This window comes from Quercus robur, chromosome 8 (assembly GCF_932294415.1).
Source record: "Quercus robur chromosome 8, dhQueRobu3.1, whole genome shotgun sequence".
In the NCBI taxonomy this organism is placed as follows: domain Eukaryota; kingdom Viridiplantae; phylum Streptophyta; class Magnoliopsida; order Fagales; family Fagaceae; genus Quercus; species Quercus robur.
The window spans coordinates 65,232,657-65,260,568 of record NC_065541.1 but is presented as its reverse complement, the minus strand read 5'-3'; the positions used below and the strand labels follow the sequence as shown (position 1 = coordinate 65,260,568).

Genomic DNA, 27,912 nt, shown 5'->3' with positions numbered 1-27,912 from the left:
GACTGTTTATTAAGCTGTTAGTATCTGAAAATATTTTCACACCTAGAGATATGACAGGGGTATTTGAGTTGGATACACAGTCTGTAAACACCCCGATTAATCGGGGTCGTGGTTGGCTCTGATACCATATGTTAAGAACCCATGCGTAGAACTCACCCTTGAAAATCAGCTTGCAAGGAGAGGGTGCCTAATAGCTTATAAACACATGGTGCTTAAACTTAATCAATATGGGACACTAGGATCATAACAATACTAGTATCAAGCACTGCAACCTGTAATATAAATGAAAAATGTGAATCTCTAAAACTTATTAATCTGAAATTTCCTATCAAACAACCAGCATAAATTAAAAGTACTATAATAATAATAATAATAATAAACTAAACAGATGACTCACTTTTTACATGTTTATTTCCCTTGTTTTTCTGCCCCCAATTTTACCTAAAACCAACTTTTGAAAAACAATAGTAGGTCCGTTGAGACTCCCACAGCAAATCCTAGAAATCTCAATACCTGGGGTTGTCTAAATCAATATTTTTTTTACCATTGAGCTCTCTATCTAGACTCTAAGCCTTTAAGGCCTCAAAAACCTACCAGTCATCACCTAATAATTTTTTATTTGTCAACCTAGCCCCTAATTGATAGTTGACACCGTTTGGTCCTTGTTTGTAGAGCTAATTTTCAAGCAAACTATTAAATGAAAAACTTTTCTAACATTAGAAAGGAATACACAGAAATTTGTATACAGTAGAACCAAAACTTCATTTATGGTTTCTGTCACAAAGTGCAAACTTGTCTCATCCATCCTCCTTACTAGCTTGTATACTCAAACCTACATAATCTCAAAAGTGAAAAAAATCATTAAAACATTAACTCTTGACTGCATAAGCTAAAGGCAGAAAAAATTGAATGTTACCAGACCACATTGATTGCCAATAGCTAATGTTAAAGTGTAAGAACAGAAATCTAATGCTGATACAGCTGCGTTTGTACCAGCAATGTTGATACCATTCACCTGTCATAGATGATATGTGTTCCATTAAGAATAACTTTTCTCAACTAAACTGTAGAGAGAGCTCTTGTTAAAATTCAAAGCCAAAAAGACCAGGGGCTAAGTTTTGTATGACATTTGAAAATTAATGGCTAAACAACCCTGCTAACCTCGCTAAAACATAAATAGGTGACAGGGCTGGATATATGGCATCCCATACTCGAACAGATCCATCTTGGTAACCTGCTATGTATACTCTCATGATAAACTTCAGTGTCAAGAAGCTGACAGGGAACGCCACTGGTCAGAGGCCACTTTGTAGCCCCTACATCTGGAGTTAGTGCAGCATGAAGTTTTGCAGCTGAGACAATCTAAATTGAAAAGGGAAAACCAAATAAATAATGATGGATGATATATGCTGTCCCTGGAGTATGTGCTGATTGAGGTTTTGCAGCTTAGAATATTTAATTGAAAACTGGAAACTTGTATAAATATCAGGTGGTCATAAAATAAAATTTTAAAAAAGTAATCTATTGAAATATTCAACTGAAAATATCTACATTGCTTATGCTAACAAATATGCAATACCTCAGACAGAACTTTTGAGAACTTCCCATCTCTATAAACCAGACAAAGCTTTGCCACAGTCATGTATGGGTCAAGAGTGGGTATGAACATAGGATACTCCACAGCAGTCACAGAAGGTTTTTTCTCTTTCTGAGAAATTGAGGCAGACAGGTAAATATCATTGTAGACATTCAATTTACCAGGATTTGTTAGTACAACTAGAGACATGCCAGTGCCATTACTCTCAGTTGTACCAGAACTTGGTAATAGAACCATATCCGCAAAGCCATTAAGTGTAAGGTCTACACGTCCAATGCACTTCAGACTTTCTATCCCAGCAGACCAATCTAAGCTCAAAATCTGTAAGATGGAAAAGAAATAGTTATCCAAAATTTAAACGAACTATGCTGTATACTTCAACGACAGAATTAACATTCAAATTTGGAAGCAAAATTGGCTCCCTCCCAAAAAAGTAAATTAACATTGACTAGACAGGGAAATAGAGCCAACAAGGGTCACAAACAACATAGACTAGACATGTTAAATGTGTTATATGAAAATGTGATCATGTCATGACATAATTATATGATATCATAGTCCAAGAAAGCTAATTTATTAGCTATTAAAGGAATTTATCAACACCGAGTCACCAACCATGTCGTTTTCTTCCTTTTCTTCTATCACAGCTAAAAACCTCAAATATTAAAGTTGAAGTTAACATGTTTCTGACCCCATGTTAAAATAAGGTGCTTTGATCACTATTATCTGTTGGCTCTTGGCTTGGGCGGTAAAGGGATGGGTGGGGTCATTACAGGTCTTATGTTTAAATTTTATCCACACAAAAAAGGACTTTCCAGCACAAGATATATATATATATATATATATATATATACACACACTTAACTAAGGCAAACAAATGAAAAAAAAATAGTTTGAGTTAAAAGCACACCGTCAAAACTTCTTCAGATCCAATTTCATCACCGCCATAGACAAAGAGTTGGCCCCCACAATCATTATGTGATCTATTTGTAGGCCAATGCAAAACAATGACGGAATCTTCTGCTGCCTGATAATAATTGTAGATTAACAACATCGTTATAGATGATTTTGCAGCTTTCTGATCTTGGATAGAGGCAGCATTTGGTAAGTTCCAAAACATTATATCTCCATCAATGTAGCCAACAGCAAGAACTAAACCACTATCAGATGCCCAACAGATAGAGCTCATCTCTTTGTCCAGTTCTCTACCGTCTGATTCATCATCAGACAGCTCATGTCTTGTGTCTTTTGGACAATTAACAACTGGTTTATCCTTCAATAGAAGGTCTTTATAGCCTCTAACAAGAACAATGCGATCTTCAGACGCATCCCAGAGTACGATCAACCCATTATCATATGCAATTAGCAATCTGTGAAAGATGCATTCTCTCAACATTTATTAATTAGAACAAGTAAATCAAAGTAAATGTTCAAGGTGCAATACTCAAGGCTAATTCCTCTTCTGGCTTCATCCATTCAACCCTTTTTTTTATTAGGGGCATGCACACAACCCAAGGGAGGGGGAGAGAGAATAGAGAAGAAGAAGAAAAAACTCTATTATATACATTCAGTTCAGTTTGGACACCGTTCAGTTTGGACACCTTGGCGCAGGGTTAAGTGCCAAATCTAGCCTCTGGTCAAGCCTACTCAACAATTGATAAAATCTCAATCACAGCTCAGTTCGTGGCCACCCTTAGTGTCCTAAAAGAATGATATATATATATATATATATATATATTCCAACCCATATGCCTTAGACATGCATGGGCCTACCAATCCATATGTGATATGCCTCTAGATGCAAAAAAGTTTTAACCTTAATAAATCAATGAAGTTGAATACAAGTAGAGAATCATAAAACCCAAAAACCAGGAAATTTCAAGTAAATCTTGTCTTGCCTATTTTCCTGAGATAAAGGTTGATGGAGAACTCCAACAACAGAAATATGATCAGGCAATGAAATCCCAGATGCCTCTGCAAAAATTGAGCAACTTTTTAGACTTATTTATATATATACTAGATGTTACACAGCACGAATGGTTGCACACATAAATGCAAGGAAGAAGTAAAAATTAGCATCATGGCTTCATGTCTGAAGTTTTTGTTGTATTTATTCATTGTTTTTATCTCTTAAACTTTCAAGTTTATGCTGAAGACTTGAAGTACTTGCATGTGAAGCAAACATATCATGCTAACAACAATACACATACCAACAAAAACAAAAGAATGTTTGCAGTGTGAAGTTCATGGTACATTATCCGAAATATTTCCAGAATGCAAAAATGCTACTACTGAAAAAAGTTTATTGGGGATCATATAAAAACAGTGGATGCATACTGGTGATCTACTAGTTATTATCCATATTTCTATTCAATGTTTAGACTAGTAGAAAGTAGTCAGTGCCCAAGGCTAATTAGGTTAAAATCCAATTCAAGCAGTAGGATAAACAAAGTTAACCTTCTAGGTTCAAAGTATATACTCATACTGTCATACATAAGCATATTAGTGAATCTATTAGTAGAGAAAACCCTCTAAACTTCACATGTAAATGAAATTATGTGACATAGCTTTACCACTGATGACGTCGAAAACCGTCACCAATGGGTCACACCGTACTCGCGACTCGAATTGAACCTGCACGACGAAACAAACTAAAGAATCCTTCAGAGAGCACCGGTGTGGTGCCGGCCAAAGACTCTCCGACGGTCAAGTTAGAATTCCTCTGTTTTACTTAGTGCGTTAGAGAGGGTTCATAAAAGCATACCTCGATTTCTGTGGGTATTATGCCTTTTATAGTGTTAAAGGGTTGACTTTTCCTTTTTGGTTTCCATATCTTTTCAATGTGGGACTCTACTCCCAATTCTCCTAAGCGTGGTGAGCAAGGATTCCCATCTCCGGATCATGGGGTTTTTCTGGACTATAGACCTTTCGGATCATGGGCCCTTACAATGTCAGTCAGTGATGGGCCTTCAAAGCTAGGACCATCATCACACAGGCCCAAGAGGCCCAGTCCGTCAGGCCCATTAAGGTAAGCCATTAGGCCCAATATTTTATCATCTTCAGTTGCCCCCTTCACCCCAATGGTCCGTCACCTTTTGGGTCAAAGGATCAATGGGGTGACGGTCCTCACGTATGGGTATGACGGTCAATCTATAACGGAATCAGGCAAGATAGAACGACGGTTCCAGATGAGTCAACCCGTCATGGTAAGATTCATCAAGTTGACGGAGACATGACGGGTACAAGTCCGTTGTTACGTACTGACAGGCTGTAGCATTAATTACGCATGCCACATGTCGCTCTCTGAATGGTCGTTGTATGGGATCGAAGTGTCGCTTCGTCTTCCGTGCACCTCCTATATATATAAGGCGCCTCACTCTCTCATTTTTCAATTTTCACTCAGAAAACATTTGTCAGAGCGAAGCCGTCAGCCTTGTCAGAGCAGCCCGTCGAGGACAAATATCTGTTGATTACGCCAACCGTCACCTATCCTCTGCTAAGTTTGGTAAGTGCTTCTAATTTACTATAGTTAAGTTACCTTTCCGTCCATGCGTTGCTGTTAGGCTTTCCATACCCGTCAACACTTTCAAACCCGTCGGTCTTAGGTTTCATTGTCAATTGTAGGAAATGTCTAGTGCGTCAAGTAACCAGTCGGTGGTTCGTGATGGGACGGAATACGAGGATGTATACCCGTCCGGTCATAAAGACCAAGAGAGCCCCGGCGAAGATAGGAGTCCGTCTGCCTCTTCTTCATCCTCAACAAATGAGGATGTGGAGATAGTCGAAATAGAGGGTTCCGATGACGACGGGGATCAAGCACTGGAGTCCGTTGTAGGCGCTGATGGACTAAGGCGGTTCATCATGTTGCCAGAGTGGACGGTGCATAGGTTCACGTCCGTCATAAGGGAGAAACACTTCAGCACCTTCAGGACTAACTTCCAAATCCCCGACTATGTCTCCATCCGTCTGCCATATGCGTCGGAGAAATGTTACTATGAAGGGGTAGACGGTGTTGGAGTGTACGAGCAGGCGTTGAAGGCTGGACTTCGATTCCCGCTTTCTACCCTTCACAGGGAACTCTTACAGTACCTGGGGTTGTCCGTCACCCAGATATCCCCTAACGCCTGGAGGGTCTTCATAGCCATGGAGATTCTTTACGGTGCAATGTCAAACGGGGAAAGGAAATTGACGGTCCGTGAATTTCTTCACTGTTACCGTCCAGACGAGATTTCTGGATCAAGGGGGATGTATAGTTTTGCTAGTCGGAGCCCCTTGTTGAAGGTGATCTTTGAGACCCCAGACTCAAACAGAGACTGGAAGAGTCGGTACTTCTTCCTGGAGGGTGACAGATGGATGAACCTTCCAGGGGAGACGGAGTACATGCCCGTCGACACAACTTGGGCAGTTATAAACCAGACACGTATGCATCCGTCTTAATTTTGTACTGTTATTCATATCCGTCTATTTTTATGTGTATCTTGATCACCTTTCTCTGCAGGTAGACGGCGCCCACAAGTCAGCCTTGAGGAGTTTAGTTTCCTTGAAAAGATTTGTAGGAAAACTACGCCGGAGGAAAGGACTCGGGCTAAGTTGGTGAACCCAAGGACCATACATTGGTACTGTGACGGTCCTGAGCCCACCCAAGAGGCAATCAGATACGACGAACGAGTTCATAAACGTAAGCCCGTCAACCTTACTTTGTCATTTAACAGCCCTCACGTAGTTTTAATTTCACCCGTCATTATTTGCAGAAATGGAGGACGCGAAAAGGAGAGCCTTAATCAAATCCCAAGCCGTCAAGAAGAGGGAATCCGGCGAGGTGGTTCCTAAGGTGTCGGCTTCAGCACCTAAGAGGAAACCAACATCAAAATCTGACCGTCCATTTAAGCAACCAAAGGTCTCACTTGAACCTGTGGTTGGTTTAATGGCTGAGGGAATCAAGACCGTCACCCCAGCTAAGAAGGGGACGGGTAAAGGGCTGATGACGGCCCCAGAGGGTAAGCAAGAGAGACCACCTTCACTTCTCCGCGACGACTCCAAGTATGCATTGGAGAAACTGTCGTCCATCATCACAGCAGAAGACTACGAAGATCTGGGAAACCATTCGACGGAGGCCATGGGGGAGACGGGCCTCTTTGCCGTCGCTCAGGTTGGTTATGTCAAATAAGTTTTTATACTTCACTTTTTCTTATTTACATTATGTGACGGTCTCTTTTCTACTCGCAGTCCTTGGTCATGATGAAGGGTCTACTGGACCGGTGTCTCAACCGTGAGAGTGCCTTGGACAGGATTCGCGCAAAGGCGGAGCAGACGGAGGAAGAGCTCGGACAACTCCATCAATGGAGGTCCAAGATGGAGAAGAAGCTGGAGCTTTCTGAGAAAGTGAGGAAGGAGCTGGAGGAGAAGACGGCCACTGCGCTGACGGCCATAGAGAATAAAGAGGCGGAGATCAAACAACTCAAAGTTGAGATCCGTCAGGCGAAAGAGGCAGCCGTCGAGGAGTATCGATGCTCGGAAACCTGTTTGGGCGAGCTGTCGGACTCCTTCCTTCAAGGCTTCGATGACTCTCTCCGTCAAGTCAAGAAGGCTTATCCAGAGCTGGATTTGACGATGGTCAAACTTGAAGACCAAGCCCAGACTTCTGCCCTCCCCGTCGCCTCAGAAAATACGGAGGACCTTTTTGGCGACAGTGCTGCTCAAGGAGACGGAGAGTCCGCCCCGTCGAAGGATGTCCCTGTTACTGAAGAAAAGAAAGATTGATGCATATGTACTTTATTTTGTGAACAATCCGTTCTTCTTTTTTATTCATTTTGTAAGACAATCCGTCCTTTTTAATTGTATTAAACATTTGCCTTTGGGGGCTTTTTGCTTAATGTTCAGATATGCTTTTTACAATTGTTTGGTATTATGTCTAAAGGTCCGTCCTCTTTCCTGAGGAAGGGCTTGTGTGAGAATATTTTGTTTGTCCGTCCGTATTGAGGACTAATTTTTTTTTTATTGAGCACTTACAATTGAGGATCCGTTCATTCCGTGGTGTTGTATGACACTTTTGAACGGACTTATAAAAATTAACGTTGCTAGTGGTCCGTCCACTTTGCGTACATGCTCTTTTATTATCCCTGTGGGATAGTCCGTCCACTGTGTGGAATTATGTTCACCTTAGTGATCCGTCCATTGTGGACTTATGTGTAATCACCTTGGTGATCCGTCCATAGTGTATGTTTCATCACCTTAATGATCCGTCCACTGGGTGGAATTATGTTCAACTTAGTGATCCGTCCACTTTGTGGACATTTTTCATCACCTTAGTGGTCCGTCCACTTTGTGGACTTATATTTCATCACCTTAGTGATCCGTCCACTTTGTGGACTTATATTTCATCACCTTAGTGATCCGTCCACTTTGTGGACCTATATTTCATCAACTTAGTGATCCGTCCACTTTGTGGACTTATGTTTAGTCGCCTTAGTGATCCGTCCACTTTGTGGACTTACGTTTCATCACCGTAGTGATCCGTCCACTTTGTGGACCTATATTTCATCACCTTAGTGATCCGTCCACTATGTGGGCTCAGATTTTGCGTCCGTCCATCCTGTGGACTTAAGGTATTCATCCGTGTAGGATGATCCGTCCACTTTGTGGACTTCATATTGCATCCGTCCATCTTGTGGACTTAAGGTTATCATCCCTGTAGGATGATCCGTCCACTATGTGGGCTCAGATTTTGCGTCCGTCCATCCTGTGGACTTAAGGTATTCATCCGTGTAGGATGATCCGTCCACTTTGTGGACTTCATATTGCATCCGTCCATATTGTGGACTTAAGGTTATCATCCCGGTAGGATGATCCGTCCACTTTGTGGACTTCATATTGTATCCGTCCCTCTTGTGAACTTAAGGTTATCATCCCGGTAGGATGATCCGTCCACCTTATGGACTTAGGGTGATCGTCCCTGTAGGATAATCCGTCCATCTTGTGGACTTCTATTGTTTCCGTTAACTTTGTAGACAATTGCAATGACAGACATTCGAGTAGAAGATCAAAATTGCATCTGATTATAAAAATGCGTAAAGGAAAAGTGCCTGCCCCCTTGGGCTTAAAAAAGGCACGACAATATTGTAGCAAAAATAGTTAAGCAGTGCCAATAAAAGTTAATAATGCCAAAAAGTCTTAAAAGAGAAACTGGTTGTCGTGTCGCTATCACTGGTAGTATTTCCTCAAGTGCTCGGCATTCCACGGATGTGGTAGCTTTTCTCCGTCTATTGTCTCCAGGTGGTATGTCCCTTTCCTTTTCCACGACGTAATTCTGTAGGGTCCTTCCCAGTTGGGGCCGAGTTTTCCCTGTGTAGGGTCTCTAGTTGTACCCATGACCCTTCTGAGTACGAGGTCTCCAACTTGGAAGCTTCTTTGTCGGACCCGGGAGTTGAAATGTCTGGACATGCGATCCTGGTATCTAGCGATCCTCTGTTCTGCTGCCGACCTGACCTCATCTATAAGGTCCAGTTGTAGCCTCATGGATTCGTCATTCCTTCCCTCGTCGTGGTTGTGAACCCTGTAGCTTGTGAGCCCAACTTCCGCTGGGATGACTGCCTCGCTCCCGTAGGTCAGTCGAAACGGTGTCTCTCCTGTCGGAGTCCTCGCCGTGGTCCTATACGCCCACAGTATGCTTGGCAATTCTTCTGGCCATATGCCCTTTGCCCCCTCGAGCCGAGTCTTGATAATCTTTAGCAGGGATCGGTTTGTGACCTCAACCTGACCGTTAGCCTGAGGATGGGCGGGTGATGAGTAGTGGTTTTTTATTCCTAGCTGTGTGCAGAAATCACGGAAGGGGCCGTTATCGAACTGCCTCCCGTTATCTGAGACAAGGACTCTAGGAATACCAAACCTACATACTATGTTCCGCCAGACAAAACTTCTAACGTTCTTTTCTGTAATGGTGGCCAAGGCTTCTGCTTCTACCCATTTCGTGAAGTAGTCAATACCCACTACCAAGAACTTTAACTGCCTTATCGCCGTTGGGAAAGGTCCCATGATGTCCAGTCCCCACTGAGCGAACGGCCATGGAGCCGTTATGGGGGTTAGCTCTACAGCTGGCTGTCCGATAAAATTGCTGAACCTCTGGCATTTGTCGCATCTTTTAACGTAGGACTCAGCATCCTTTTGCATGGTCGGCTAGTAATACCCAGCTCGTAGCAGTTTGTGCACCAACGACCGCGATCCAGAATGATTCCCGCATATTCCTTCGTGTACTTCCCTCATCACGTAGTCTGCCTCTTCAACCCCGAGACATCTTAGGTAAGGACGGGAGAAACCTCTCTTGTAAAGAATGTCTTTTATCAAGACGAACCTTGCCGCTCGGACTTTTAACTTTCTCGCTGCCTCCTTCTCTTCAGGCAATATCCCGTCCTTTAGGTATGAAGTTATCTGCGTAGTCCAGTTTCTTTCGGAGCGTATCTCCTGCATGTTGTCGGGGTCTATTAGCGGAAAGATTTGAACAAAGGAAAGCACATTACCCGGTGTTATCATATGTTCTGCTGAAGCGGCTTTGGCTAACCGATCGGCGGGCTCATTGTCTCCCCTGGGGATCTGGACGAATATTGCTTTTAGCCCGTCGACTCTAGCCCTCACTTGATCAAGATATCTCTTCAACCTTTCCCCTTTGCATTCATAATCTCCGTTTACTTGATTGGTCACGACTTGAGAGTCGCAATGTACGACCACACTTTCAGCTCCGGCGGCTTTGACTAGGTCGAGTCCTGCTGCTACCGCTTCGTATTCTGCTTCGTTGTTGGTAATGGGGAAGTCGAGACGGACCATAGATTCAATCTCGTCTCCTTCAGGTGACAGCAATATTATGCCGGCTCCTCCAACTCGCTTATTGGATGATCCGTCGGTGTAGATGTTCCACTGGGGGGGTTCTTCTGCCCCCTTGTCCGCGTCATGCGTAAACTCTGCTATGAAGTCGGCTACAGCTTGTCCTTTAATGGCCACACGTGGACGGTATTTGATGTCAAACTCACTCAATTCTATTGCCCACAGCGTCAGTCGACCGGCGGCCTCAGGATTACTTAGTGCCCTTCGTAAGGGCTTGTCGGTCATTACGTTCACGGTATGGGCTTGAAAGTAGGGCTTGAGCTTGCGAGCCGCCGTGACCAACGCAAAAGCGAGTTTCTCCATAGGTTGGTATCTTTCCTCGGCACCGCGGAGCGCCCGGCTGGCGTAGTACACGGGCTTCTGTGCCCTGTCCTCCTCTCTGATTAAGGCCGCACTGACGGCCACAGTGGAGACGGCCAAATAGAGGAAGAGCTCTTCACCTGGTTGCGAGGGGCTCAGTAGAGGTGGTGAAGATAGATAGGTTTTTAACTCCTCGAATGCTCGTTGACACTCGTCCGTCCACTGGAATGACTTTTTCAATGTTCGGAAGAAAGGTAAACATTTGTCCGTTGCTCTCGACACGAATCTATTCAATGCCGCTACCTTGCCGTTAAGGCTCTGTACTTCCTTCACGTTTCTCGGGGGGGCCATCTCCATTATGGCTCGGATTTTGTCCGGGTTAGCTTCAATCCCCCTTTGAGATACCATGAATCCTAGGAATTTTCCTGCCGTTACACCAAACGCGCACTTTCCTGGATTGAGCTTCATGTTGTAGGATCGGAGTGTGCCGAATGTTTCCTTGAGATCTTCCAAATGGTCTTCCTCCTTCCGGCTCTTCACCAGCATGTCGTCGACATAAACTTGGACGTTCCTCCCGATTTGCTGTGCGAACATCTTGTTCATTAGTCTCTGGTATGTTGCCCCTGCATTCTTCAGACCGAATGGCATTACTTTGTAATAGAAGAGACCTTGACTGGTTACAAACGAAGTCTTCTCCTGGTCGTCCTCGTGCATGCGGATCTGGTTATAACCCGAGAAAGCATCCATGAAGCTTAGCAATTGGTGTTGAGCCGTCGAGTCCACTAGGATGTCGACCCTTGGAAGGGGATAGCTATCTTTGGGGCATGCTTTGTTAAGATCGGTGAAGTCCACGCACATCCGCCATTTGCCACTCGTTTTCTTCACCATTACCACATTCGCCAGCCAATCGGGGTAGTAGACTTCCCTGATGAAGCTTGCATCTTGGAGTTTGCGGACCTCTTCCGCTATTGCTTGGTCTCGTTCCGGGGCGAATACTCTCTTCTTTTGTCGGACGGGTGGAAACGAGGGCAACACGTTCAACTTATGTACCATGACCGAGGGATCGATTCCTGGCATATCGTCATGGCTCCAGGCGAACACATCCTTATTGCTTCTCAAGAAAGCCACGAGCTCTTGACGGATTGCGGGTTTTGCAAGCGTTCCGATCCTGGTGGTTCGGTCTGGATTGGAACCGTCGAGAGTTATCTCCTCTAGCTTCTCTGTAGGTTCTGTCGTCGTTCGGTGCTCTTCTATGTTCAAAGCCTGGATCTGGTCTTCCACCTCCATCATAGCTACGTAGCATTCTCGTGCGGCAATTTGACTTCCGCGTAGCTCTCCTACCCCATACTCTGTTGGGAACTTGATCATCAGGTGGTAAGTTGATGTTGCCGCCTTCCACGAGTTGAGCGTGGGTCGCCCAATAATAGCATTGTAGGCTGACGAGCAATCGACCACCAAGAATGTTACGTTCTTGGTGATTTGTTGTGGGTAATCTCCTACCGTCACCGATAACGTGACTGCGCCCAAAGGGAAGATTCTACTCCCTCCGAAACCAACGAGCGGGGCGTTTGTTGGTATCAGCAGCTCCCTATCAATCCTCATTTGTTGGAACGCCGGATAATACAAGATGTCGGCCGAACTACCGTTGTCGACCAACACTCGGTGGATGTTGTAATCGCCTGCCCGCAAGGTGACGACGAGGGCATCGTCGTGTGGATGGTGTAGGCGCCTTGCATCCTCTTCCGAGAACCCGATAATAGGGCCTTCCCTTCTTGCCATCTTTGGTACCGTGCCTGCCAGCTGGACATTCTGTACCATCCGAAGGTACGTTTTGCGAGCCTTTTTGGACGATCCGGCCGCAGCTGTTTCTCCAATTATCATCCTTATGTCCCCTATTGGGGGCCTTGGCCGCTCGTTTTCTCGACGGGGGTGTTGTTCTTGTTGGGGTTGATCCATTCTTTCCTTACTGACGAACTTCTTCAGCTTTCCTTGTCGGATAAGGTTTTCGATTTGTTGCTTCAAGTCGTAACAATCGGCAGTGTCGTGACCATGGTCACGGTGGAAGCGGCAATATTTGTCTCTTGACCTTTTGTTGGGATCACTCTTCAGCTTTCCCGGAAACGTCAGGGATCCTTCGTCCTTAATCTGCATTAGGACTTGGTCTATCGGAGCGGTCAACGGGGTGAAACTTGTGAACCTTCCACCCGTGGGTTTTGGACGTCTCTCGTCCCTTCGATCTCCCATCCGTCCTTTTTTTCGCCCCTGGTCCTGTCGGGGATCCTCTTGTCTGTCTCTTTTCTTCGGTCTGTCTTCTCTTGCTAGTAGAGCGTCTTCAGCGTTCATATACTTGGTGGCCCTGTAAAGCACCTCCGACATTGTCTTTGGGTCGTTTTTGTATAGGGAGAACAAAAACTTACCCCCCTTCAGCCCGTTTGTGAACGCGGCCACCAATATTTTGTCGTCGGCTTCGTCAATCGAGAGCGCTTCTTTATTGAAGCGTGATATGTAGGCCCGTAACGTCTCCTCCTCTCTCTGTTTGATGTTCATCAGACAAGCCGTGGATTTCTTGTACCGATGTCCTCCAATGAAGTGTGTAGTGAACTGAGCGCTCAGCTCCTTGAAGGTGCCGATGGAGTTTGGTGTTAGTCGGCTGAACCAAATCCTCGCTGCGCCCTTCAGGGTTGTAGGGAATGCCCTACACATAATTGCGTCTGCCACTCCCTGAAGGTGCATCAGGGTTTTGAAGGTCTCTAGGTGATCGAGAGGGTCCCTTATTCCGTCATAACTGTCCATACTCGGCATGCGGAACTTGCTCGGCAGGGGGAAGGAATTGACGGACGCCGTAAATGGCGAGTCGGTCCGGTTGACAAGGTCGTCAAGGTCACTGGACACTCGCCCCTTGAGAGCGTTCATCAGCACTTCCATCTGCTCCTTCATCGCTTGCATTTCCGCGATGATGGGTTGTGGAGCTGTATCCGTCACTGAAGGGATGCTAGTGTCCCGTCGCACTTGTTTGCTCGGTGCGTTGCTCTCCTGCGGTCCGTCATTATTTCTTCTCTCCGCACTGTTCCCTTCTTGATCTCCCTGGCTATTCACCGCCGCACTCTTTTGATTCAGCTGCTCTACCAGGTCGTGGTTTCGCTTGGTGAGGCGCTCCACGGCTGCGGCGAGCGTCTTGACCTGTCTCTCGAGGGCAGTCGTAGGGGCTTCTTCGTGGACGTCATTAGTGGTTGCCATCGAGCGCGTGAGTACCATGTAACTCTTTTGTCTAGGAATGTTATGCGTTTCCCACAGACGGCGCCAACTGATGACGTCGAAAACCGTCACCAATGGGTCACACCGTACTCGCGACTCGAATTGAACCTGCACGACGAAACAAACTAAAGAATCCTTCAGAGAGCACCGGTGTGGTGCCGGCCAAAGACTCTCCGACGGTCAAGTTAGAATTCCTCTGTTTTACTTAGTGCGTTAGAGAGGGTTCATAAAAGCATACCTCGATTTCTGTGGGTATTATGCCTTTTATAGTGTTAAAGGGTTGACTTTTCCTTTTTGGTTTCCATATCTTTTCAATGTGGGACTCTACTCCCAATTCTCCTAAGCGTGGTGAGCAAGGATTCCCATCTCCGGATCATGGGGTTTTTCTGGACTATAGACCTTTCGGATCATGGGCCCTTACAATGTCAGTCAGTGATGGGCCTTCAAAGCTAGGACCATCATCACACAGGCCCAAGAGGCCCAGTCCGTCAGGCCCATTAAGGTAAGCCATTAGGCCCAATATTTTATCATCTTCAACCACCATAGAATATTTTCTCCAACTAGACTCAGAGAGGTATTTATCAATAGAAAATGATTTGGCGGTTGGCAAGTCAGAGAAGAATGACATCCAAATTCCTCTTTCTCTCCCTTCTGTGTCTATGTGTGTGCAACACTTGCATCTATAGACAACCATAATATCTTATCACTCTAAATGTGTCCTCATATATGACACAGTATTTTATTATTATTATTATTATTTTTGTGTGTGCAAGTTTTAATCCCAAGGAGAGGGGAAGGGGAGATTCAAATTAATGAGATGTATTCCCCATCTGATAGTGCTACCCCTTGGGGTTATATATGACAGTAAGCCTTTCAAGAAAATAGAAGATTATTTTGATAACCTGCTAATTGGAGTTATTCACACAAAGTGGTCATCATGCAGTGAATGCAGTGCTGTATATTATATACACAACTAAGGGCCTGTTTGGATGGAGGGAAGAAGGAGGGGGAGTGGAGGGGAGTAGAATAGAGTTAGCTAAAAGTAGACTAATTTTGGGCTAAATCTACTCTACTCTACTCTACTCCCCCTCCCTCTCCCTCAATCCAAACGGACCATAAGTTATCTATCTCTTCCCAAAAATCTCTAGATAAAAATATAAAAATGTAGCAATCCTACACAGCTATGGCATCAACCAATTATAAGAATGGAGCAATTACCAGCGATGGCGTTTTTGGGAACACAATACGGTAAATGTATGATCTTTTTGCTTTCAGCATCATACTTTAGCACGGCCACCATCCCAAACTCACACCCTATATACCTGTACAAAATGACAGGGTAACAATGTTCCACAGGTTAATATTTCACTTGCATTTGCAAATCAATATAAGTGTAATGGAGATGCACTCTAACAATCATTTCAGAAAGCATCATACATGTAAGTGGTGCCATAAATAACACTGAAAGCAGTTATATTGGACTCCCATTGTAAGGTAGAAGGTTTATTAGGATTTATTTATTTTATAATAAGTCTTAAGTAAAAGGCTGATGTGGCGTGTCGTTACTGGCTGGTGTAAACCAAAGGGTTTGCACCCGGTACTTATTGAATTTTTCTCTGAAAGAAAGAAGTCTAAATTATAAATAGAGTCTGAATTTGGTAATGATGGGGCAAGAAACCCATATTTTACACTAGTTAATAAGAGATTGCCACATCAACTTTTTACTTAAAACTCAATAGATCCTACCACACATAATAACATCTCAATAAACTCATAATTAAGTTGGATTTTCAAATGTGTATTAGAATTAATTGAGTGTGGTTGTGCATATTCTTAAATATGTAATATGATGATGTGGCATATTGGGATTGGAAAGGTAAAACTTGAGTTTTACGCCACATCCTTATAGAATTTAATCTCTTATAAATTATATCCTTTAACTTTAGCATGTTTTTAACTTATACCTTTAAGTTTTTATTTATTTTTAAATTTTAATTCAAATTTTTATTATTTTTTTATTTTAGTCATATTGTTCCTTTGAGGACACTTAGGTGGTAGATTCAATGGAATTGAAGGACGTGTCATAAATTTGATGGTTTCGAATTTAATTCATTACACTATTGATTCATAAGATTTTCAAGGTGTCTAATGGATGGGGCTTGATATGGAACAGTTAAACCACATACCTTACCACTTATGTTATTATATATACATATAAAGTTATAAATTGAAACTTGTTATGCAAATGCTTAAGTATCTATATTAGGAGCCATCAGATTCATTAGTTTGGATAGGACCTACCCATGAACTAAGTGCATGGAGGAGTGGGAGTGATTTGGCTTGAGCCGTATAGGGCACAACATACTAATATATATATATATATATATATATATATATATATATTTCTAACCATTTAAAAAATATTTATAACAAGATGATAATCATAAAATTAATAACACTATTTTTTATTTTCTTTATTTATAATTCCAAAATTAAGAGTAGGGATTTAAACCATGGTTTTAAAAATCAGATCGAATTGATCAAAGAATTGAAAAAGGGTCCAATTTTTGGTTGAACTGGTCGATCCAGTTCAATTTTTGAATCTGAGGGGTTGTCTAAGTGGTTTCTTAGATTCAAAAACTTTTGTCAGCATCTTAGGGCCACTTCCTTCTTGTGATAACCTGGTGTATGAGGGGAACAAGAGAATTATATACACCCAAAGGAATGAGAAATGCTATGTCTACAATATTTTTACAACATTTTCGTGGAAAATTGTTACTGGTTGTTATTGTTGGAGCAAAAAAGTAATCTCAATAATAGGTTCAAATTTGAACCAATAACAACTAATCACCTATGATTTGTTATGAAAATATTGTGAACATAGCACTTCTCCAAAAGAATAGTCAAATCTTGAAAATGTTCGAATACCGTCGTTTATTATTTAAAAAAAAAAAAAAAAAAAAAAAACCTACAATGTTTTTCGCTTCTTATTAATTCTTAAATTCAAAAAGTTTATGTAGTTCCTCCTATCTTAAAAGTCTTTAATATCTTATCCAAAATCTGTATTTTGGTCCCATTGGCTAGAACATAACTAAAACAGCGTCACTATGAAGTGGTATTTTTTTTGCCATTTAACACCATTTTAAGAACAATTTCTTTAGTTAGCAAGTTTCATAAATTATTTAGGAAACTAGCATTTCAAGTCTAAGAAAGTCGAGTTCAATGTAAAAATTGAGCCTGTAACACTTGAGTCCCAAGCTAATGTGGAAAATTTTTGTCACGTGTAACTCGAGTCACTAAGACTCGAGTTCCATATAGCTGAAAGATAAGAAGAAGGCGTATAGCCTAAGTGAAGAAGAAAGAAGAAGACATTCGATCCAGCTTCATTTGGGCAGAGCCCAGCCGCCACTGCCTCGTCTTGGGGTAAGTAATTTACGAAATTGCAACTCGAAGCTCTGCTGGACATTAACTCTCCATTCTTCCTTCTCGTCGTCACCGCCGCCAATTGCTTTGAAAGCGATTGCCAAATAAAAGATGAGAGCATGGGATTGGGATTAGGATTGGGGTTTAGTTTTTGTTTTGTTATTGTTTTTTGGGTTTCTTGAGAGAAGATGAGAGTGTGTTTGTTTTCTGGGTTTCTTGAGAGAAGATGAGAGCGTGTGTTTTCTAGGTTTTGTTTCGGGAACTTGAGTTCCACATGGGAAAAAATTTTAACTCAACTTTGCCGGCATATAGAACTTGAGTCTTTAAGAGTCAAGTTGCTATAGTGAACTTGAGTTTAAGAGACTCAATATATTAGTTTCTTAAATAGTTTGGAAATAATACTAACTAATGAAATTATTAATATTTTGATGTTAAATTGCAAAAAAAAAAAAAAAAAAAAAATGTTACGTGCACAACATTTTTACAAAAAATTATAGGTGATTATTTGTTATTAGTTCAAATTTGAACCAAACACTAAGATTACTTTTTTGCCCCAATAATAACAACCAGTAACAACTTACCACTTATGATTTGTTGTGAAATATTGTGAAAATGTTGTGAACATATCATTTCTAAAAAAAAAAAAAAAACCACGGTTGTCACGCGGCTCATCCATCACATGCCACGTTTCCCTCCTCCACTAACTAAGATTCCTTCAAATCTCAACCGACACGCCTTTCCATTTTCCTTCAATCCTAAGACTCCTCGAACCCTAAATACCCATAGTCCCAAACTCTCTCGCTTCCTTAAACAGTTATACCCCAAAATCGAATTTTTTTTTAAAATAACAATAAATATTAAACAATTTAGTTAATTGTCATATTTCAAAACAATTTTGAAAAATAACATCTCGAGTATCTAAAACTCGAGTTCCATGATGGAATTCGAGTTTTTAAGTCTCTATTTGGAGAAAAAAAATTGCGCTGAAAATCGAGTTTTAGAGACTCGATTTCCATAAATTGCAAAAAACGCCGCTATATGGCTTTAAAACGTCATTATAGGGATTAAAAACGCCACTATAGGGCACCCTAAACCTGGTACTAAAAAAATTTTTGCAGGAAAACGCCGCTATAGGGATTTAAAACGTCACTGTAAGACTTAAAAACGCCACTATAAGTGAAATTTTTTGCATAAAACTCGAGTCTTAAAGACTCGAGATCTATGTGGCATTTTCCCACTCAGAACGCGAGTATTTGAAGGTCGAGTTTTTTAAGTGGATCTCGATTTTTTGAAACTCGAGATGCTATTTTCTAAAATTGTTTCAAACGTTATCTAACTTACAAAATAGAAAGGCTGAAGAAGGTTAGTCTGCTCAAAACCTCCCCAAAATCAAACCTAAACACAATCATGTCTGCTTCAAATTCTAACCAAAACCTAAATCCTCTCTACCTAGAAATCATTCTCTCTAACCCAGATGCCAATTCTCCATTTTCTTCTTCTTCTTCTTCTTCTCCTGTATACCCTTCCATTGAAATGACGGAATTAGCCGAGAATCTCTTCCCTGAAGATGACAGTGTTTCACAAGCCCCAATTTTACAATCTTCTGAAAATGTTCTTGTTAAAGTTCCTGGCGGGGTAGTTCATCTTATTGAGAAAGATCATAGTGTAGAACTCGCTTGTGGACCTGTGGTGAACTTGTCATAGTTGGTCTCAACCAAGTGACACCGTGGCTGTTCTTGCGCGCGTTGGTGATGAAATTCAATTGCTGTTAGCGAAGGATGAAGCGGCTGTGAAGCTTGATGAGTCTCATCTCATTACTTCTTTCCTCTTCGTGTTCCCGCAAATGGGTCGTTGGAAAATGATGATAAGTTTGAAGATTTTGGTGGTAAAGAGTGTGAGATGTTGAATTATGGGTTAACGATTGCGTCTAAAGGACAAGAGGCGTTTTGAAGGAATTGGATCAGGTTTTGGAGAATTATAGTTATTTTTCTGTGAATGAAGTGGGGGATGGTGAGGTGTTGGAAGGTTTGGTGGCGAGAGAGATGGTTCCGGAGGAGTTGGAGGAGGAGGACAAGAGGGAATTGAATCAATTGATGGTGCAGAGCTCGGCTGCGTATTGGACTACAGAGGGAGTGTGGCCAGGTTGATTGCGGTGGGGTCGGGGCAATTGATCAGGGGGATTTTGTGGTGTGGGGATGTGACTGTTGATAGGTTGAAGTGGGGGAATGAGTTCTTGAAGAAGAGGATGGGGCCAGGGTCTAATTCGGAGATTATTCCGGAAGCAATGAGGAGGATGGAAAGGTTTGAATTTAATCTCTTAGAAATTGTGTTTTATGGATAATTGATTTCTTTTGTTGTTATTGTATCTGTGTTGTTTGGCCTTTAATTTTATTTGGTTAACATGGTAGATTGGTTTGTGTATATTCATTTTCAGAATAGTTGTGATTTTAGCTAAGGGTAAGCTTAGGTATATTTTCTTAGAGGTCGTATCTTAGCTTCTCATTCAATTTTAGGTACAGCTCATGTAACATTGTTTTGTGCTTGGCCAACACAGCCATGTGTTTGGATTTATTTGGGAAACCTAAGGTACAATACCTAAGAAACTACCTAAGTTTTGCTCTTTTAGCTATCATGACAGATCTCTGTCCATTGTTAGTTTTTTGTCTCTTGTAATGTGTAGTTTTGATAGATGTTGTTTTGATAGATGTTGTCTGGGGTTTGGACTGTTAATATGTTGAACTTGTTGGCTTTAGGGAGGTGGTGAGGTGAGTACTTGAAAATCCGTTTGCTGCTTGCATTGCCTAACACCTGGTTCAAAAAAAAATGTTGGGATACTTTTGTGCTTTTAGTAAAAGATTAACGCATGCTTCACATTTTATTGGACAGTCCCAGCAGAGGACTAGGGTTCAAATCTTCCTTACCCCTTGTTATTACAATTTATCAAACAACAATAATAATAGGCAGTGCCAGGGAGATGATATGTTGAATTTCCATTTATCTGTTAAAATGGATGTTTTCCAGGTATCAGCCACTCCAAAATTGGGGTAAGGTTGCCTATTATCATCACGACAAGACCCCACAGAAGGGGGAGGGTTGCACTGTGCAAACCCTTTTCAGTCCTAGTAATCTTCAACTTCAAAGTGGAATTCCTGGAACCAGGTCCCTTATTTGTTTAAAGAATATAGGATATATTTGTTGACTTTTATACGTCAGTTTAGCTGATTGCGTTTTCTATGATATAATTCATCCCTTCACCCCCACCCTCACTATTTTTTTTTTTTTACCTTTTACTTGATTATGTAATTTTGATATGGATAAGTAATGCTATGCTACTTTATGGTTGATCTTTTTAGGGTTAAAAAGTTGACAAAGATGATGGAGAAGATGGCTTCTGGAGTCCTTTCTGGTGTTGTCAAAGTCTCAGGATCCTTCACAAGCTCAATAGTGAACTCTAAAGTGGGCAAGAAACTTTTCGGCCTCCTCCCTGGAGAGATTGTCCTTGCTTCCTTGGATGGATTTAGTAAGTTCATCTCAGATTCTTTATTTATTTGTCAATTTTTTTTTCCTTTCCCTTATTTTATGTTTTGAGATAGACAGGGAGAGGCATTTGCATTCTTCTCAAATGGAGAGGAGAAAATAGGGGGGATTTTGAATAGTGGGGTTGTTTGGTTTTTTTTTTTGGGGGGGTGGGGGAGGGGGGAGAAGGGGTAGTGATTTTGGTGGGGCCCGGATATTCTCCATGGGCCCACCATTTTGGGGTGTTCTATGTTCTCCCCAAATTGGGGAGAAAATGGGGGAGGAAGCTCACCTCCTCCCTTAACGTTGATTTATTTTCTTTTCTTTTTTCAAAGGTGTTTTCCATCTCTCCATTTTTCTATGCCCCAACCAAACAAAGCCTTAGTAGCTACCAAAGCAAGCTGACACTAGGTGAAGCAGCTTGTTTGTACTCTTACTATGTTACTTTAGAAGAGCAAATTTTCAATCCATAGGCCGCTTCTTGGATATTTTTTTTGGACTTTTAGTTTTATTGATAACTACTTATTTAGAAAATCAAGTATTAGGACTTGCAGCCAAAGTTGATGACAATTGGTTCTGCTTGGAACTGTGAAATATAAACTTCCTTTAGATGTAATATAGTTAAAATACATTAGATACCTAGGAACTGAAATATAAAAGCATATCTATGGAGGGTTAATTTGGGACTGGAAGTTTCAGAAGACAAAAGGGGAGGCTCTTGAAAATGGGGACGGCCAAAGAATTTGTGATATGAAGCATGTGTTTCCTTCTTTCAAGTGTCTTTGTCCAGTTGTAGAATCTATGGTATGTTTCATTCTTCTGCCACTCAAGTGTGTGTTATTTATGCATGTATGCAGGCAGGGTCTGTGACGCTGTTGAAGTTGCTGGAAGGAATGTTATGTCAACCACTTCACTTGTGACTACTGGGATTGTTTCACAGAGGTAATTCTTAATATGAAAAAATTGATGCAACAACTGCATCATCATTGTCATCAAGAATGTTTCTATAATCAATATCGGTACAATCTTTCATTGTCATAAATCTGTGGTGTTGCGGTTCTCTTTTAGGGGAATCTTTTTTTTGCCATTGGTTGAGGTCTTGTTCCACTAATTTTGGATTTCTAGACAGTGACCTATGTGGAAAACCTTATCTTGAGTTGTGCCCCATATACCAAAATGCCATCCAAGATTCCAAGTTCCTGTAACTTGGTTTGGACCTGTCCATTGGACCTCTCTTTTTTGGACAGTAGTTCAATGCAAAACAGGTACAAGTTGGGGAAACAGCAGAAGCTGTCTCCCATGTTTGGAATGGACCTGGTTTTGGCCAAGATATAATGTTTGTGCCCGGTTTCTTTGTTCTCTTTTTGAGTATAATTGGAAGAAATGAAAATATTGAAGGTCTTTTTTTTCATCATTGCAGGTATGGAGAACAAGCAGGGCAGGTGACAAATGAGGGGTGACAAATGAGGGGCTTGATGCTGCAGGACATGCTATTGGTACTGCTTGGGCCGTGTTGAAGATCAGAAAGGCTTCTAACCCAAAGAGCATTTTCAAACCCACAACTCTAGCTAAAGCTGCTGCTGAAGCAAATTCTGCAGCACTGAAGGCTAAACATAAGAAGTAACAGCAGGGCCATGAGTTTTTTGCCACTGTTTGAATTACAGATATATCTAGAGATACTATAAACACTTCATCTTTATTTTTTCGAGTTATTATAGAGTATAGACTAAGGATCTTGGTAGCTGTTAGTGATTATATTAATTAAAAAAAAAAAAATTCAATGGATGGTTTAGTATATATATAAAGCTTGTCAAATGTTCTCTTTAATTTGGTTAGTTTCACCAAAACATATAGTCCATTTGCATTAACCTAGATATCAGGGTATTAAAAGCTATTTACATGTTCTGAATATTGTCTGATACGTGAGCCTAAATTATTGTTTGATACTGATGAGTTTGGATTAGCTTTTTTTTCTTCATCCAACTGTGCTTTTGTCAACTTTTATCAAATAGACAAATAAGTATTTAGATCCATGCGTGTAGATCTGTGTGGTTAGGCCATATTGGAGAAATGAACAGACTTATAAGTTATTAAAAACAAACATGATTTTGAAACTTATATGAAGGGTTGATTCCAATTTGAGTCCCAGCTTTGTGGCCAAGCGCCCAGGCATGGCAACACAGCATATACAAGATTTTTACTATTAAATTATACAGCAGGTGTATGGTGGGGTACACAGCATATACAAGATTTTTACTATTAAATTATACAGCAGGTATATGGTGGGGTTTTTGGAAGCTAGTTTTGGTTTATTCCTTACTAGAATCCCAAAAGTGAACTATAAAAAATAAAAAAATAAAAAACTAACGGCTCTCTTAGTAACTAGTTTTGAATGGCTTGTAAGTCTTGAGATCCAAAACAAGTCCTGCGAAGGAGCCAACAGCAGCAGCTATAAAAATGAAGAGACATGTCACAGTGATTATCTATAGCCCAACCCACCTGCTTGTCCAGGGTTGTCATAATAACAAAGATTGTCCTCCATACTAGACGGAACAAGTTAAGCTGGTAAATACCAAAGAAGGGGATTGGTATGTCATATTCTTCTGTTACAAAGTCACTCTTTGGCTACTTCTTTGCACTCCATTTTTCTATAAATGCAAATAAAGGCCGGCAAAAGACCTGCTGTTTATATGTATATTAGTTTGAGATGCAAAGAAAGACTCTTAATCTCACTAAGACCAAAAGTAGTACAACAATTTATTTCTAATTGCTGCTCGAGTGTGTATATAACTATATATACCTGATATGCACCAACAAGGTGAACAACAATTGCTATATTGTCAATGTCCAATAGCCAGTAGGGGTTGTAGAATCCAAAGCCAGTTAAAAGTTTTCCAGGAGGAAGGTCACCAAAGGATGCATATCCTATGCATCCACACGTACGGTAAATAGAACACTGTAGTTACAGTGGTGCTAAATAAAGTAGCCTTCTTCATGGTCTTGTGCTCTGCAGGTGGTGATCTTATCGTATCATGTGGAGGCAAGCATCTCACAGATTATTTGATATGTTGGAACAGTATATGATTACGATCATTATCATGGATGCATTAACAAGATAAATGATCTCATTTTCTGGCCAGATATATATAAATGAAGTACCCGAATTTAAATGAGAATGATGGAAAAAGAATATGCAAAGGCAATTGCTCCAAGAGCTTGCAAACTCCTCCACATCTTTTGAGTAGCAGTCACTGTTCCTGCTTTTGTTAATGTGCCTATGCTAATGCCCATTAGGCTTCCTTTGAATCTCCCACTTTCTGCCAATAACAAAGGTAGTAGTTAGTCATACATATCTTGGTGGCTTGGTTCTATACTTACATGCAGAAAACAGTTTCAATATTTCTTCTTTCTTCCTCTCTTTCTTATTTTTTAATGATTGAGGTTGATCCCAAGAAAAAAAAAAGGAAAGGGAGATTGAAAATAATGATCTCCGTTTCGTGAGGCATGGTCTCTAGCTAATTTTAATATATAGTTTGGGGTGGGTAAAAGTTTCTAGGCTGTCAATATTGTTAGTTGCTAATACAAGCCATGTTCAGTGAGTGATGACATATCTAGTAATCACATAGTTGAGTAAATAAATCACACATGATTGGCTCAAGTGTGACTTGCTTATATCTACAAAGTTTACTACAGATTATCAGTATGTATATACCTGCAACTTTGCCTAAGCCAAGACCAAGACCAACGCTTGAATATGTGAATGACATAATTGCCGCAACAATAGAAAGCCACCTTACTTGATCAAAGTCAAGAATCTGAGGAAAAAAAAAAAAACCTCTATGATTCCAAATGTTATCATGTGCCCATTGCTTGACATGTGACACGGATCTTTCCCACCACTCTTATGGAAACAGTTTGATCTCATTATTGCCCTGAATAAAACACAAACATAAGAGCAAAGGATATTGATTTCTTCTTAAGTACAAATTTATTTCTCTCTCATAAATCATGCAAGCTTTTGTTACAAACTAGTAATATTCTAAAACACTTTAACCAAAAAATATATATGTATATATTCTAAAACAGAATGTAAAACAAGAGTTAGTAAACTTGGAAAACTCACATCGTACTAACTGATGCTGCAATTGTATATCCAATTGCAATGCCAAACAAATTCAAGCACTGAATCAACCCACATAACATGACCTTTCTCCCTTCTGTAGCCAAATGGACATCAAGTTTAGATTCACAAAAACAAATACTCTCCTAGCTGGAAAAAAATGATACTCTTTATTTGAAATGGATCCATTTCATGATTGAAACTAAACATTACAAATCTAAAGGTTTATTTAGTGCCATTTTATTTTAAAATTTTAAATGATGTGGTACTCTAAACATTGTTAGATCTTGAAAATAAAATCTTTATCATGTTCCTATCTTATAGTTATAGACACCATCTCACTCACCTAAGTTAGCCTTGACTACATCCATGTAGGTGTACATAATTAACAGAGTTACGTCTAATATGAGAAATGTCAACGGATGTTCTGTAATTATTAACAAATCATTTTAAGAAAGTTTTTATTAAAAAAAAAAAAACAATTAATGTTTTCTCAGCCTTTTCTATTTCCCATGAAAAGTGTGTCAATATTTTCTTAAAATGGGTTATTAACAATTAACCCAAGTGCATTTGTTAACATGACCCATATAATATACTGGTAATGAACAAAACTGACTCCATATAATTTGAAGTTTAAGTAGTGTATTTTTTTTTTTTTTTTAATATCTAAAATCTATTCTTCTTACTATTTGAGAAGAAAGATTACAAATTAATTTTTTGTATTGAGTTTTACTAATATCTATTTTTGAATTGATAATATGACTTATCTACTAGAACATGTAGAAACTAGTTTATTAAATTTAATATTGTGACTTCAATTAATAATAAAATTGCACAACACCGTTGACATATCCAAATAAAAACTTTAACATATAATTCTATTTTGATAATTTAACAGTTAGAATAGGAGATTTGAGATTTGAACCTTGTATATTTTTGTTGGAAACGCCAATAAAGTACTATTTGAGCTATAAGGTTATTAACAAAAAGACTTAGTTTTATGTAAGGTGAAGAGGGCTAAAACCTAATTTTCATTTTAGAGAGAGAGAGAGAGAGAGAGAGAGAGAGATGTTTGTTGTGAACTAGGGCCTTACTCTCTTTTATTTTTGGTTGTGAACCGGTCCATTCCAAATGACAATTAAATGGGCTTGTGGCCCTTGTTTTTGAAGAAAGTTATATAGGGTCTCTTTTATGGAATATGATTCAGCAGGCTGAGCCCAGTGAGAGAGGATGGGCTATATCATTTTTTGTAAAAAAAAAAAACATGGGCTTTAATTTTATTAGACAGATCATATGGGCTTTAACTAGAGAACCGGGGCATTACTCTCTTTTATTTTTGGTTGTGAACCGGTCCATTCCAAATGACAATTAAATGGGTTGATGGCCTTTGTTTTTGAAGAAAGTTATATAAGGTCTCTTTTATGAAAAATGATTCAGCAGGCTGAGCCCAGTGAGAGAGGATGGGCTATATCATTTTTTGTAAAAAAAAAAAAAAAACATGGGCTTTAATTTTATTTGACAGATCATATGGGCTTTAACTAGACTAGGCCAGTTCGCGTAGTTGGGGTCTTTCTCTTTTAACAAGGACTCATACTAGCCGTAAAAAGAGAGAGAGAGAGAGAGAGAGAGAGAGAGAGAGAGAGAGAGAGAGAGAGAGAGAGAGAGAGAGAGAGAGAGAGAGAGAGAGAGAGACGGTGGCGAATGGAGGTAAGAATGGTTTGTTGCTTTTAGATTTTTAGTATGAAATCAATTTATTTAGGTCAAAATACGCTGTTTTAATATTCGTATTTTGTGGAGTTAGGGCTTTGAAACCTTGTTGATTTTATTTGATCTGTTAAGGGTTGGTGTGATTGTTCTATTCTATTTGATTAATTTTTGAGATTGCTGTTAGTAATAACCATGCTTGGCTTTTGTAAATTCGATATTCGATCAGAATTGTGTAAAACCCATCTCATGTTAGAGGTTTTTGAAGGTTTCACAGTTAGAGATGATCACAGAACCTGCAACGGAGTCCGTCACAGAACCAGCAGAGACCATTTCGAAGTCCATGTAAAAATGCTAATCCTCAAACTACTTTCACTTCTTTCAAATTAAATTAAAAAGCTAGATCTCATTTGCTGTCTTATTGTTTTGTTTTAAAATTATGTTTTCGACATGAACATGAATGAAAACAGTTTTGAAAGATTTAATAAGAGTATGAAACTCTTTATTTTGGTCATATCTCCATGTCACTGTCATTCTATGATGTGTAAGGATTTTGAGCCCATAGGCTGTCTCTCTATAAGATTCAGACTTTTTTTTTTACTATTGTCTTTTCAATTTTTGTGTTTTTTGTTTGTCTTTCGAGATGCGAGTTGAGCATACAACAACCATCGGATCAATCATCAGATTCATCTTCAACCTCAAAAAAATGGCCCATAAATGGTGTGATATAAGTTTGAGCCAACTGAACTTTCGAAAGATTTAACAAGAGTATTCAACCCTAATCATCCTTTCTGGATAAATAAATTTGATAATTACGTTTGATCTGTGTTTGCAGTGCGTAGAAAGGTTATTCTCTGTTATCCTGAGTGGACCTCCAAAAGAATTTTTATGGGAGATATTCAGAATAGTGGGCTTGATCTAGTAAAGGTTGCTCGGGATTTTGATAATCTGACTCTACCAGAGCCTTCTACAAACATTGTTTTGAGATTTACCTATTATAATGTGAGTTCACCATTTCCCAGTACACTTTTTATATTAATTGTTTGTTCAAAAATATTATATCGCGCTGTTCTTGGCCTTGATGATATAATTCCTTGGGTGATATTTACCTATTAAGAAAAAA

General features: G+C 40.3%; 3 pseudogenes; 1 reads left to right on the top strand and 2 right to left on the bottom strand.

Annotated features, from left to right (window-relative positions):
- Positions 1-218: 218 nt before the first annotated feature.
- Positions 219-18,858, bottom strand: LOC126696642 (uncharacterized; annotated as a pseudogene).
- LOC126697719 (protein EARLY-RESPONSIVE TO DEHYDRATION 7, chloroplastic-like) lies at positions 18,836-22,792 on the top strand (annotated as a pseudogene).
- A 548-nt stretch (positions 22,793-23,340) lies between these two features.
- Positions 23,341-25,468, bottom strand: LOC126696641 (amino acid permease 3-like; annotated as a pseudogene).
- Positions 25,469-27,912: the final 2,444 nt, after the last annotated feature.